The 15318-nt window shown below is 36.9% G+C and overlaps 1 protein-coding gene across 2 annotated transcripts in view; it reads right to left on the bottom strand.

Moving 5' to 3' along the window:
* Positions 1-15318, bottom strand: part of LOC136033575 (hemicentin-2-like) — a 172518-nt gene that overhangs the window by 146561 nt on the left and 10639 nt on the right. The gene's annotated exons all lie outside the window — the stretch shown is intronic.

Below are 15318 nucleotides of genomic sequence, written 5' to 3'. Positions count from 1 at the left end.
ACAGCCTTCCCGCTCCTGGCTCCTTTTACTCCCTATAGCCCCTGAATATCTGCCAGAGATCAAAATTTAAGGCCCTGTTGGGGATTGTAAGGAAGTGAAGGACAACCTTCCCGCTCCTGGCTCCTTTTACTCCCTATAGCCCCTGAATATCTGCCATCAGATCAAAATTTAAGGCCCTGTTGAGGATTGTAAGGAAGTGAAGGACAGCCTTCCCGCTCCTGGCTCCTTTTACTCCCTATAGCCCCTGAATATCTGCCACAGATCAAAATTTAAGGCCCTGTTGAGGATTGTAAGGAAGTGAAGGACAGCCTTCCCGCTCCTGGCTCCTTTTACTCCCTATAGTCCCTGAATATCTGCCATCAGATCAAAATTTAAGGCCCTGTTGAGGATTGTAAGGAGGTGAAGGACAGCCTTCCCGCTCCTGGCTGCTTTTACTCCCTATAGCCCCGGAATATCTGCCACAGATCAAAATTTAAGGCCCTGTTGGGGATTGTAAGGAAGTGAAGGACAGCCTTCCCGCTCCTGGCTCCTTTTACTCCCTATAGCCCCTGAATATCTGCCATCAGATCAAAATTTAAGGCCCTGTTGGGGATTGTAAGGAGGTGAAGGACAGCCATCCCGCTCCTGGCTCCTTTTACTCCCTATAGCCCCTGAATATCTGCCACAGATCAAAATTTAAGGCCCTGTTGAGGTTTGTAAGGAAGTGAAGGACGGCCTTCCCGCTCCTGGCTCCTTTTACTCCCTATAGCCCCGGAATATCTGCCACAGATCAAAATTTAAGGCCCTGTTGGGGAATGTAAGGAAGTGAAGGATAGCCTTCCCGCTTCTGGCTCCTTTTACTCCCTATAGACCCTGAATATCTGCCATCAGATCAAAATTTAAGGCCCTATTAGGGATTGTAAGGAAGTGAAGGACAGCCATCCCACTCCTGGCTCCTTTTACTCCCTATAGCCCCTGAATATCTGCCACAGATCAAAATTTAAGGCCCTGTTGAGGATTCAACAACAGGCGGATAGCAACATTCAGTTGCTATCCGCCATTCATAGTGAAAACACCTAAACTCGTTTAACCAGTGTTATAATTTGTTCGTGTCATATCGGATGCAGGAAATTGATTTGGATTAGCCTGCTGCAAACCTAATTGGATAATATCTGGCACTATTTGAAGCTGGGGGGTTGTAAAAAAGCCCCCCTTGCGTGTAAGTCTTTGTCTCATGTTAATTAGAGTTACTAATTAGTAGTTTACGATGTCGTCTTGGAAAATCGGAGATGTTGCGGTTGCTAAGTTTCATGGTTATCCCTTGTGGCCAGTTAAAATTATTGGTGAAGTCAAGCAAGCTTCAGGTCCAGCAAAATTCACCGTTTTCTGCTACGGGTCGCATGATTTTCAAACAGTCTCTACCCAAAGCCTCCACGATGTCAAATTAAAGAGAACAGAGGCACTGCAAAAAACTACTAACGAGGCCAAGCTTGCTTTCTATGAAATGGACAATGACCCAGAAATCTACCAGCCATACTTGGAAAATTATCGTGCTAAGCGCAAGGGCACTGTTTCTAACAGCACTGAACAACCAGGACATCTTTCGAAAAATCATCCGTCAAATCCAAGCCCGGATATAGGCAACCAATCTTCTGACCTGAACATGAGACTAACTCAGACCCAACAAGAATTGGAAGCTGTAAAAGCGAATCTCAGGGATGAAATCTCACGTAAAGTTTCTGATCGCATAAAAAATCAACTCCCGCACTCGGCTGAATCAATTATATCTGACGTATATGATTCTTTGATGGTCGAATACTCGCCAAAATTTGATTTTATCGAAAAGCAACTAAAATCGCTAAAAAACAGCTTCATGATACTCGAAGAGAGAGTGAAAAAGATCGAAAGTAGACTTGCCGATATTGAGCAGGAAGATAGGCTGGATTCACTTATTTTCAGTGGTGTCAAACAAGCTCCGGGTGCTGATGTAAAATCGTGTATTAATAATATTATCTCGGACAAGATGGGCGTACAAGTTTATGTTTCGGAACTAACCAAAGTGTATAGATTTATCCTTCCAGCGAATCCTACGTGGTCTGATATGATTGCACCGGTACTCGCCCAGTTTTCGTCTAAGGATGTGGCTAGAAAGGTATTTGCTGCTAAGAGCAAACTGGCCAAATCTGGTATATTTGTGTCAGAAAGTTTAACTAAGAAGTGACGAGAAATTCTGCAACTGGCTCGTGATAGGTTAGGTAACCACAACGTATGGTCCGATCACGGCCGTATTTTCGCTCGATCTGGAAATGACGCTCGGACACGCCGACTGTGGAGTTGTGACGACATCTAATCTGAATTTTTTTTTTTTTCGTTTTAGTAGTTATAAATGTGTACTTCAGTATTTACATTCTTTCGTAGTAATAGTTCTTTAATAGGAATTAGGATAATTTATTTATGAATGTTTTCACGATTACTACAGTTAGAAAAAAATCGCTTTTCGTTGGATAATATTTTGTCAAGTGATGTTGGTAGCCTGTCGGAATTTTCGGATAAACAGCCTGCAAGGCTTAGTAAATATGTTGCAGTAGATGATGTGAGTGCACCCGTTATGCTGTCCGGATTCCAGGTTCTCCACTGGAATTGTCATTTAACTACTTCACATGAAGACGTAGTTGATATAATTAACAAACTTGACAGTGAGGTGCAAGTGATAGGTATTTGTGAATCATTTATTAGTGAACAGTGTCCTGCTTCGTTATTTAATTTTCCAGGTTACACACTTATTTCCAAGAACCGATCATTGATGGGAAGGGGATGTTTAGCATTCATAATCAAGGATGATATAAAATTTAAAGTAAGGGAAGATTTATCTTTATGGATTGAAGGTAAGATTGAAACTTTTGCTATTGAAATAGTGACAAGTAATAATAATCCACTTCTTATTTCATCGGTGTATAGACCCCCTGGTGCTAGTCCGGATTTTTTCCTAGAGGAATTCGAAATTTTAATATCTGAAATAAATCGAAATTTTGATAAAATTGTAATCATAGGTGATTTTAATTTTGATTTATTAGATCTTCAAGCCAAAAATTTGGATTTCCTTAATGTCATGCTTTCATTTGGTCTTTTCCCATTAAATTCTATCCCATCCCGATTAACAGACCATTCTGCAACTTTGATTGATAATGTTTTCGTCAGTGAAGTTATGGTGGAAGATAGCATGTGTGATGTATTAATCCATTCTGGTTCGGACCACTTACCGCTTCTTTGTTTGTTGCAGAAGTTATCACATTGTAAAATTAAAAGAAAAAATAAGATTCTTCGGCGTGACATGAAAGAAGTTAATCTGGCTAAATTTAAAAATGAAGTTAGTTCGTTGGATTGGGAGGTGGTTTACAATGAAAAGGATGATGCTTCAAAAGCTTTTAATATTTTTTCAGATATTCTTTACCCTGTGTTTGAGAAAAATTGCCCATTGAATAAAATTAATTGCAAGAAAGCTAAACCGAGAAAGCCATGGATAAATGATGAAATTTTGAGTTTAATAAGACAAAGAAATAAGTTGTATTGTCAATATCTTGATAATCCATCTGAAATGATTTTAAATGAGTTTAAAGAGTTGAGAAATTATGTAAATAATTCAAAAAGAAATGCAAAGAAAGAGTATTATTTAAACCGTTTGAAGATTAAGGAAGGTAATATAAAAGATACTTGGGGAATTGTCCGTGAAGTGATAGGATGTGAAAAAAAAGATATGTGTATAACCAATTTAAAAACTAGTAATAGAATTATTCATGATAAATTGGAAATAGCAAATTACATAGGCGATTATTTTTCGAAAATTGGTAGTGTTATACAGAATGAAGTGTCTAGAGGTGGTTGTGCCGTCAACATTAACGCAAATCCTTCAAGCATGCAGAATGGGTTCGAATTTGTACCATGTAATGTAGAAGAAGTTGAAAAAATTGTTTGTAGCCTTAAATCAAATTCTTCTGGTGCAAATGGATTGAACCTAAAGGCTTTTAATTATGTGTCGGTGTATCTTTTACCGGTACTGGTTCATTTAATTAATCTCTCAATGGTTAAAGGGCATTTCCCGCCGGAACTGAAACGATCTAAAATCATACCTTTACATAAAGGTGGGGACCCCTCAGATCCCTGTAATTGGCGACCAATTTCCATTCTACCTTTATTTAGTGAAATTTATGAAAAAGTTATTTATAAACGATTGTATTATTTTTTGGATTCGAAGAAAATTTTGTATAATGGACAGTTTGGTTTCAGAAGTAAACATTCCACTAGTAATGCAGTACACCATCTTTTAAGTTTTGTTGATAATGCGTTTGAAAATAATATAGTTCCTTTAACTGTTTTTGTAGATTTCCGTAAGGCTTTTGACACTGTTGATTTTAATACTCTTCTTAGTAGACTAAGTGGGCTTGGATTAGGTAGTACTTGTGTAAAGTGGTTTTCATCGTATTTGCATGGCCGGACTATCAAAGTTGCTTTATCAGATATATCAAGCAGAGAGTTCGGTGTAAAGTGTGGAGTGCCTCAAGGTTCCGCGCTGGGACCTCTACTTTATCTTATTTATGTTAATTCGTTGGCTTCACATGTTGGAGTTGAAGCGCTGACCTCTTTCGCGGACGACACTGCGATTACGGTAATTGGTAGTTGTTTGGTGCAGGTTGCACATAAGGCTAATTTGGCACTTGAACGTTTGCGCAGTTTTACAGTAGGTAGTTCCCTAGCAGTTAATGCATCTAAAACAAATTACATTATATTTAGTAGAACAGGTAGGTTACTTAATGATAATAATAACATTTTTTTTGGACATTTACCCATTAAACAAGTTTTTGAAATTAGGTATTTGGGGTTTTATTTAGATAATAATATTAGTTGGGAAAAGAATTGTAGTGTTGGTTGTAGTATTGGGGTCTAAGTATTTTGAGACGTGTAAAAAAAACTTTTCCGTTCAAGATTTTAAAAATCATTTATTTTCCCCTTGTTCATCCTTATATAGATTATGGTTGTGTTCATTGGGCTAGCAATTTCTTCTCTAATTACAAAAGGATCCAGATTTTGCAAAATAAAAGCATTCGATTGATTGCGGACATAAAAGAGCAGGTTGAATCCAAAACTACTGCTAGCTTTTCCCGGTGTAATGTTTTAAATGTTGGTCAGATTCGTGACTACCAGGCATCAGTTTTTGTGTTCCAGAGCATGAAACATATATGCCCTGAGTATTTTCATGATTATTTTTCCATGAATCAGGAGTACCATAATTATGATACAAGAAATTCACAACTTTTAAGCCATGAACAAAGAAAAACAGTTCGATCATCATATTTGGTTCGTAATCTGGGGCCTTCTGTTTGGAATAGTTTGCCGGCTGGCATCAGGGAGTCTGTCACTTTATATGGGTTTAAAAATAAATTGAAAATATTTTATTTAAGTATAGGTTTTGAAGGGCAGAAGGTTTTTGATGTCTTTTTTTTGCAGTTTATTGATGTGGGGTGGGGGCTGAATACCGGTAAATGATATTTAACATGATTATTTTGTTGCATTTTGTTCATGTGTATGTGTTGTTTTTTTTTATATATAAGATAGGCTAGGTGGTTAATCATGAGATGTTATGTTTAGATATTTATTTATAAGATGTAAATCATAATATGAAATTGCAGCACAAGTCCTTAAGACTTTCTTTTTGCTGCAATAATTTATTAGTGTTGTCATTTTTTTATTTATGTTTGTATTGTGGATAAAATAAAACTTACCTACCTACCTACTTATAGCCCCTGAATATCTGCCATCAGATCAAAATTTAAGGCCCTGTTGAGGATTGTAAGGAAGTGAAGGACAGCCTTCCCGCTCCTGGCTCCTTTTACTCCCTATAGCCCCTGAATATCTGCCATCAGATCAAAATTTAAGGCCCTGTTGAGGATTGTAAGGAAGTGAAGGACAGCCTTCCCGCTCCTGGCTCCTTTTGCTCCCTATAGCCCGTGAATATCTGCCACAGATCAAAATTTAAGGCCCTGTTGGGGATTATAAGGAAGTGAAGGACGGCCTTCCCGCTCCTGGCTCCTTTTACTCCCTATAGCCCCTGAATATCTGCCATCAGATCAAAATTTAAGGCCCTGTTGAGGATTGTAAGGAAGTGAAGGACAGCCTTCCCGCTCCTGGCTCCTTTTACTCCCTATAGCCCCTGAATATCTGCCACAGATCAAAATTTAAGGCCCTGTTGAGGATTGTAAGGAAGTGAAGGACAGCCTTCCCGCTCCTGGCTCCTTTTACTCCATATAGCCCCTGAATATCTGCCACAGATCAAAATTTAAGGCCCTGTTGAGGATTGTAAGGAAGTGAAGGACAGCCTTCCCGCTCCTGGCTCCTTTTACTCCCTATAGCCCCTGAATATCTGCCACAGATCAAAATTTAAGGCCCTGTTGAGGATTGTAAGGAAGTGAAGGACAGCCTTCCCGCTCCTGGCTTCTTTTACTCCCTATAGCCCCTGAATATCTGCCATCAGATCAAAATTTTCATGCAGCCAGTTTTCCCAAAATAATCTATATCTTATACTGATGACCTAATCAGTCCCAGAGACAAGGGGCTAACCTATACAAACTTTCCATTGTATACGGATAGGTTCAGTAGTGCAATAATGCTGGTCATCTTTGATCTTGGCTTAATATTCTTCAGGGACTGTTTTCTCGACCAAAGAGACCGCACACCTTTTTAGGGTGGAGAAGGGGGTAGGGCCTGGGTTTTGTGGAGGTGTCAAAAATGGACATTGAATTTTTTGTATTTTTCAGTTTGAAGCTTTTAGCTTTAAGTTTTGAGCTAAGAGCACCCTATTGTTAGAAGATAAATTAATTTGGAGGCACAAGCCTCCCAAAATTGGACTCCAAAAGGGCAAAATACTTTTTTCCCAGATCGACTTCGAACTTATGTTCTTGAGTCCATCGATAAAGGAGACGAAGGTGCTCAGGTAAAAAATGGATAGAAATATTGATTCCCGAAATTTAGACTGGATAAGAGACCAAACAAAATTCCTGAACGACTTGAAACCTACTACCGTAAGGCCCCAGGCCAAGGAGATCCTCTTGCACATAAATATTGGTTGGGGGCTCATGCTTTCTAGAATATCCACGATAAAGGGCCAAAAAACAGTTTTTCTTAAAGGGCTCGCAACTTCTATCCTTTAATCCTCGGGGGTCTATAGAGTATCGCTAAGAGGACCCAAAAGCATGAGAAAAAAGTCAGTTACCTCAAGAAAGGCCTCAAAATTGGACAAATGTATGTATCTTTTTTGTGGACGGCTTGAAAGTTTTATCCGTAGGTTCTGGTTTTCTGACACACAAATCATAATAAGTAATCGACGATACTTAATGTTTATCAAATAGTTCGTGGTAACAATTTTGATACCAATAGTTACATCAAAAGAATTGCATTTTAATGCTCATTTTAAACATATAAGTTTCATCAAAATTAGTCCTACCCATCAATAGTTACGAGCCTGAGAAAACTTGCCTCATTATAGTAAATAGGGAGAAACATCCCCTAAAAGTCATACAATCTTAACGTTTTGACCTCTAAAGTTTTTTACTATTTTAAAAAGTAGAGTTAAGAAAAAAATCAAACTTTAGCGTAAAGGGCGGGGCGTTGAGGAGGAAAAGACCTTTTCATAGACGGAGTAATTTCTGTTCGTTTTAAGTTTTAATGTCGCTCCTTACTTTTAGCTTAAAAAAATTTGTTTTTTTATTCAATTTTATTCTTGACCGCACTCATAGCTTTGTATTTGAACGGCGTTACAATAATACCCAGTATACGTTACGAATTTCGACAACTGAAGAATGTAAAATTCCCAAGGTAGGATTACCGATGCACGTGACGTTGTCACGGTTATCATAGAATCAAGTTCAATAATTAACCTTGACAGGAAATGATTTAGTGGAATGTAGCACTATATATTAGGAAATATGAGAAAAGACACAAAAAGATTACGGGAATAAATTGGTAAGATGATATTGATTGATAGTAACGTTAGCCTTTTGCCTTAATAAGGCATTTAATATGCAAGGAACGGGGTTTGAAGGTTAAGTAAGTTATTCTAAATATAAAATAAGTTTTTATTTTGAAGTATATAAATATTTTCAAAGAATAAAGAATCTTAGTAAGAATCATTAAGGTTTTTTAAAAAATTAACAGCACCAGCCGATTTTTGGTCATGAAACCGATAGAAGTGTACTCAGCAACCCGTTGTGTCCCCTAGCATTTCTAAAACAAAAAGACAGTATTTAAATGAAACTTAACTGGAGAGACTACGTTACCAACCAGAAAGATCGTTTTTTTTACCCAGCCCCTAGTAAAACATGCCATACGCAAGCAACGATAACTCCACTTGACGGGATATGTTATTGATATGACAGAAGATATACTCAAAAAATTGCTAGAGTGATAACTTGAGGAAGATTGAAGAAGAGGAAGGCTTTAGAGCATGATTTTCAGTACTTTCGAGGGGGATTTGATGCACATCAACAAACAAGTGAGACCCAATGGAAAGACGTCTGGACAGCCGCACACAAAAAGGATAATCACTGAAATATAAGGGTATTTTTGTTGCTATAGCGTAACGTCTATGAAATACGAGTGCCGAAAATAAGGTGGGAACCTGAGTCCTGTTCTTCTCCTAAACAAGCTTCAGGAATGTATATAATAAGAGTACGGGCTTAAAAAGAGTACTTTAAATATTCAGATAAGTGTCTCGAACAAAACCAAGGCAAGAACCCATTTTACACCTTAAGATAGTACTCGAAGCTAATTAGAGTTAGGGATGTAAAAATAGGGAACTAACATTAGAACATCCACGTTCCCAAAGAAAACATAATTTGTAATTTGTTTGTTAAACGAAAAGTTCTCAGTTTTGAATGCATTTCCATCGTTGGATTTCTGTTGTTTCTACCATGAATACTCATACAGCGACAATTAACACTCTGAGTACTACTGCTTTTACTACTGATCCTATGATACCGAGCTTTTCATTGCTCTTTCATACTGTGAAAACTGTTCAATTGCTCTTTCTGATACCGAGCTTTCTGATACTCTTTATGATACCGAGCTTTTCATTGCTCTTTCATACTGTGAAAACTGTTCAATTGCTCTTTCTTTCATACTTCAATTGCTCTTTTTCATACTGTGAGAACGACTCAACAATTAATGACATAAATTGAGACATCGCAGAATCAATTTATTTAATCATTTCAAAACTTTTGGCTACTTTTCAACGCAGTCCTACGCAATGTTTACTTGCTCTGTAGTCTTTTTTAATTCGTGTATACCTCTAGCTTCAAATTTTTGGGGTTGGTTTCGAAGTCATTTTTGTACTTGATTTTTAACTTCTTCTGTAGCAATGAATGAATATCTTTAACTTCTTTTGTAGCAAACGAATGAATATCTAATGGACGAGGTGATGGCAGTAGGTGTGATTAGGAAATGTCTCCCATCCCAGTTTTTGAATTGTTTCTGGATTTAGCAGTGCCACATGTGGTTGCACATTGTCATACAGAAAAGCCACACCTTATAGTGTAAATTCCAAGACGTTTAGTTTGAATGACAAAGCTTACTTTTTTGTGAACATGTCACTGCCATATTGACTTTGACCATTGCAAACATGATTAACCCTTAGATCTAGTGGCTTTTTTTGCTTCCGAGGCCGATTTGATGGGGGTCAACCACTCGGTCCATGATCAGCGTGCCTTCAGACTTCTCCACAACCCCGCACTGCATTGGATCGAGCTTAAAAGATACATATTTTAATCAGGAAGGTAGAAAAGTACACGGAATGTGCGTGCACCTTTGAGGGAAAGGTTGTCGAATTAGACAAGTGATCCGTTTCATGAGAGCTTTGTTTTAGAAATAAGGTGTACATCTTACTCTTTTCTGAAGTCAGAACCTTAAACCTCAGGAAACAGACAAAATTTTAGTCAGCATAACTGGAAGGCCACAGAGAGGACATGGGTTTAAAAATATCAATCTATACCTTAATCAGCGTAAATAGACATATTATATCACTGTTAACTCTTGATCATTCAAGAATTCCTTAGAGACTAAACCGAAATGACTAATTCTAGTCTTCAAAATCACTTTATTGCTAAATTTCATGTATTTTTCAACTTAATGTATGGTCTGATAGAATTTGTTTTTTTTTTACCTATAAGTTTTTTTTGCACTTTAAAGCAACTGAAAAAACAAGTATAAAGCAGTTTTCTTTTGTGAAAAGCGGTTGCTAAACGATGGATGGCATTGGTGATTTTTATTTTTGGCACTAGTGCCAGTTTTCACTATCATATTTTCCTGATTCTCTTGGGCAAAAGCTTTATCTTGCCCTCTTGGACAATGGAGTAAGACACAGCAAGCTTAACTCCTGATTTCCCGCCAAACTAGTGAATGTTGAAATGTTATGAAGGCAAACCTATTACAAATGCTCAAGACACTCATACCAAGCTAGTCAAACCCTAAAAATTTAATAAGCAGAGGGAACAGAACAAAGAATAATAACAAAGCTGCTCACTGAAATTAATTCCCAAATAGAAAGGGCTTTTTGCCCATGACTTGAAAGTAAGAAGACTAGGAGCAATTTTCACGCATAATTATCAGGTATGCAATACAAGATAAAACCTTCACGAAAGCTATTTCATCACCGGAATGAAATTTCTATTCATTATTTTAAAACTTAGAACTGAAGGGGTGTACCAATTCAGACTTTGAATTGCAAACTCAATTTTGCTGTAAGCAGTCGTGCAGCATACTTTATTAAAGAAATTTCGGATGTGGATCATACCTGTGAAATCTGTAGGAGGGTTTCTCAAAATTACATAGCAGGAGTTTTACAACTGATTACAATAGCTGATTACAACTGATTTACAATTGATTACAAGATTACATTAACATCAGTGCCAAACGACGATTGGAATAGGACTATTTTTACCTCTTGCTTTCCATTCAATTTTTCAGCTGCAGTGTTAACAGAATATTCGATAAAAATTGATCTATTTTCTAAACTGTATAAAAATAAAAAAAAGCTAATTTGTATACAAAGCATGTTAATGAAAGTACTAGTTAGGTTAAAAATACTATTTTTTAAAGATATGGGGTTTTTACAAGAAAATTAGTAGTTTGCGTGTTCTAAGGATAGAAACGTCTTAAAAGAATCAAAACAAAAGAAAAGAAGGGGAAAATTACAAAAGAATTTTTGTTTCTTATTTTTGCAAAAACATAAATTCTAAAAGCCAGTTCAATTGCAAAGAAAATGCAAACGTGCCAGATTTCCAAAAATAAAGAAAATGAATTCTAATCAGAGTAAAGCTACCATTTTCAGTTCCTATTGACTCAGTAAACAATAAATTCATGATAAAAAGCAACCCTGATTGCAGACATGCGTGCAGAAAGTTGGCTCAGAAACAGTATAGTTTTTAAGGGGAGACGATTTAAAAATCATAGAAATAGACGGTTGCTATGAAAATACAAAATTGGAAATGTTGTACAAACTTTGAGTTTCTTTTGGGAGGGATATATTCCCAAGCTTCCTAATCCCCCACCTAACTTTCTTGTACGTATTTACAGGAAATATAAAGGCATGATTTTGTTTAGAAGTTTTGCTTACAAATTATTACTGTCGAAAGTATACATTTCTGAAGCTGCGAATTTATCAAAAGCTGTCCCTCAAATAAGTATGTCATTTTGAAAATAATTTTCAAACGCCATCTGTTATTTTTCATTCATTATTTACGACTACTCTTCAGATAAAGTGGAAGTAAAAAAATATTCACCATCATTTAAATGTAAATTAAAACACAGCGTGTTTCCCAAAACTATTTATTTCTTTATTTGTAACCCACAAAATACAATGGAAAACCTGTGAAGTAAACAAAAAAAATAAACATACAAATCTATAATACAACATAAATAAAATAACTCAATTCAAAAATAGCCAAAGATGGTCAACACGCCAATCATTTGCTGAATCTTAAAATATAGATCCACCAATATTTGTTTTACTCTCGAGGGCGCATCAACAGTGTCAAATTTAGAAACAACTCTAAGGTTCTAGTCCCATCGAGGCAAACGCAGCATGTTTACACTACTCTAAATATCCTGAGCGTATTTTCTTCTTACCCTTCTTGCTGAGGAGTAAAGCAACACCAGAAAGATAAAAACAGCAGGGACACGCAATCTAGAATAAAGACGGCAGAGTCCTTTCGAGTTACACCGACCACGACCGGGTGAAATATTCCCGTAACCAACCCGTATACTTTTCAGCACACTGGACGTAATAGCGGAGTAAGTAGACGAAAGTGACGTGGAAAAAGATAGACCTGGCCATTTAATACTTGCTGAATATTGTATATGTGAAGAACTCACGCAAAGAGGTGACGCTGGTGGAGGGCTCCTAAAACACAATATTCACATTTGGCAGTATTAACTGAGAGGCCTACTGCAGAGAGTGCGGCTGAAAACTGGTCATAGTTGACACTTTGTTTTTTCCAGCTAAGAAGCCGAACATCATCAGCATAGGCAGCGTGACTAATGCTTAAACTATCATTACAAAAAACTGACGGTTGAAGACGTCAGAGATAAAAAGCTAAAACACGCTTAAATTTACTCGGAGATAACACGGCACCTTGCCTAACGCCTTTTTAAACAGGAATATGCCCTCGCCCCCATATAGAACCATTCCACTTCACCCTAACTGAAGAATTAGCATACCAATACTTAAGCACGGAAACAACAGAAAGGTCAACGCCAGACGTTGCTAGAGGAAAAAAAGGATTTGAATGAATTATATTTGCAAAATCACTAGATATACCAACAGTCAAACAATACAGGGGACTTTTTGGAGCAACAGCTTGTTTCATTAGCCGACCCACAATATGGTGAGCTTGATCGCAGCCTATACCTTTTCTAAAACCAAGCTGGAAGGGCGTAAAATCAAAATCGGAGCTCGTGGTCGGTAGCAGCACATATTAAAATAGCTTACTAACAAAACAAGACACAGTGGTATGACGGTAATTAGAGCAAGCACTGGGGTCCCTACCCTTCTTAACAATGGAAGATATACAACCGGACAAACAACTATTTGGCACTATGGACTGTGCCAAGTACATCTTAAACAATAACTGTAAATGCATCAGTAGTTCAGTACAATCATAAACATAAGACTTGAAGCAAAGACCATCACTATCGAGAGACTCAGACTTATTCACTTGCTTAAGAGCTCGGAGTATAACACCAGATTCACCGGTAGCACTTGAGATTGGATAATACGAACTGGAAGGGTTGAGTTGTCAAGTTTTGTAAAATGACTTTGGAGATTAACATTAAATGAAAACAAAATATTTTTAGAATGGGAAACAAAATCACATAACCGAAGAGAGGAATTAATTGGAGATGAACACTTTACACTGCTGTAATAAGATCCCAGGATTTCTTGTACCAGGGACCATCCCTGGCTTCAGACTCGCTCTACGCAGGGAATACTTCTGCTATTGTTTGGCTTTCTGCTTTATTTCATGGACTGAGCCAGAAGGAGGACGATCACAGGTTATCCGCATGTGGAGCCAGAACTTAGCTTTTCGTTTAGCCATCTTAAGTTTTGGATGAGCCTTCCATAAGGGGTTGCGAGTACCCGTTTGCACCCGCTCAAAGGGGACAGCTTTTTTAGCGGCAGGCTTGAGACAAAACATTATTTGCTGATAATAGAAGTTGATATCTATTGGTGTTGAAGTTGTATATACAGATCTTTCCAATAGGTGGAACGGTACTTTAATAGATGATAATAACTGGGACACCGTCAATACATAAAGGGGAACATTGGCATTTTTCCAATTTATCTTTGAGAACCGCTTGGGTGAATTTTGGCACACAGATCTTGCCCTAGAGCCAGGTTTTTGGTATATGACTGGTAAATGATCGTCATCAATGTTTGAGTCGTCATAATGAACGATTAGCGAACGATTATGAACGAAGAAGGTAGAGTTGAATCAGACAAAATTTCATGATCAAGGTTGGAAGTAAGACCATCACGATTGTGAATATAAGTACCCCAGTTACTACCTCCAGTAAATATGTTGATTTGAGATTAAATTCTTCAAGCGTTATCTACTAGTTTTCATTCAATAATTTACATCAAATTCTTATACATTAGTTTTTAACTTTCCTTTAGATAAAGTGTATGGCCGAAAATTATGGTACATGAGCATCCAAGCGGGAGGTAAATCAAAACACCTCGTATACACATACAAAAAAACATCCGAAACTAAATAAAAAAAGACAGAGAGATGAAATGACATAAAAAAAAACAAATGTGATGAAATAATAATAGGAAAATGAGGGATTCAGAATTATCTTATTAATCTATTTATGGATTGGATACGGTATGCATTACATTCTTCTAGTTGCCGCTCTCAAGGCCTTATTCTTGGATGGATATAGTTTAATTTATAAGATGTGAATCAAGCTTTTTTTAATTGAAAATTAAGGCTATTACTGTTTGTTTTTGTATATTATTAGTATTTTTTTTCTATGATGTCGAATTGCTTGTTATATAGCCATATAGCAGTTTTTATAGCCATAAAAACTGCCGAGGCCTTGTTGGCCTGTAATGTCATCTATCTTGTTTGATTCGTTTCTTTTATATCATATCATATTTTATGTAACATTATCTATAATTTTTATATATCATTGCAGGCATTACAAGCTTACCACTTAACATTTTTGGTTTATTAGACATTTATTCAAACAAATTATACTTAAGTATTTGGTGTTGTACATTTAAGCTTGAGTTTCCAATTAATGAAAGTGTGCAACTTCATTTTTCCTACAATCTTCGGGTCTGCACAGAAGAATCACATAAATAGTTCAACGCAAAATCTGATTTCTAACTTTCTCATAGAATTCGTCATAAATGAATTTTCTAATTAATTAAATGTGTAGAGATTTAGGGTCTTTGAGGTGTTGACTACACTCCAAAACAAGATATCCATTGATGTCAAGTCAGGTGAGCGTACTGGCCTTTTAATACTGCCCCACCTAGTCTGTTAAAGTTTGCTTTGTTCTAAGTTTCAATACTTCGATGTCACAAAACATTTCCAAAAACGTTCTCCAGTAACATTTTCAAAAAAAAAAAAACACACTGTTTCGATAGCACTTTTGCTCGATTGTGCGCTCAGTGTCGTAGCACCAAGCTGGTTCAGTCAGGATTCTACAATCAAATGCGTATTTTCATTACTCCATTGAGCACAGGTGTGCCTGTTCACATGTTCCAACAATTTGATGATAAGTATT

This window comes from Artemia franciscana, chromosome 12 (genome assembly GCF_032884065.1).
Source record: "Artemia franciscana chromosome 12, ASM3288406v1, whole genome shotgun sequence".
Lineage (NCBI taxonomy): Eukaryota > Metazoa > Arthropoda > Branchiopoda > Anostraca > Artemiidae > Artemia > Artemia franciscana.
The sequence above is the reverse complement of the archived record's forward strand: the minus strand, read 5'-3'. Positions and strand labels throughout refer to the sequence as shown.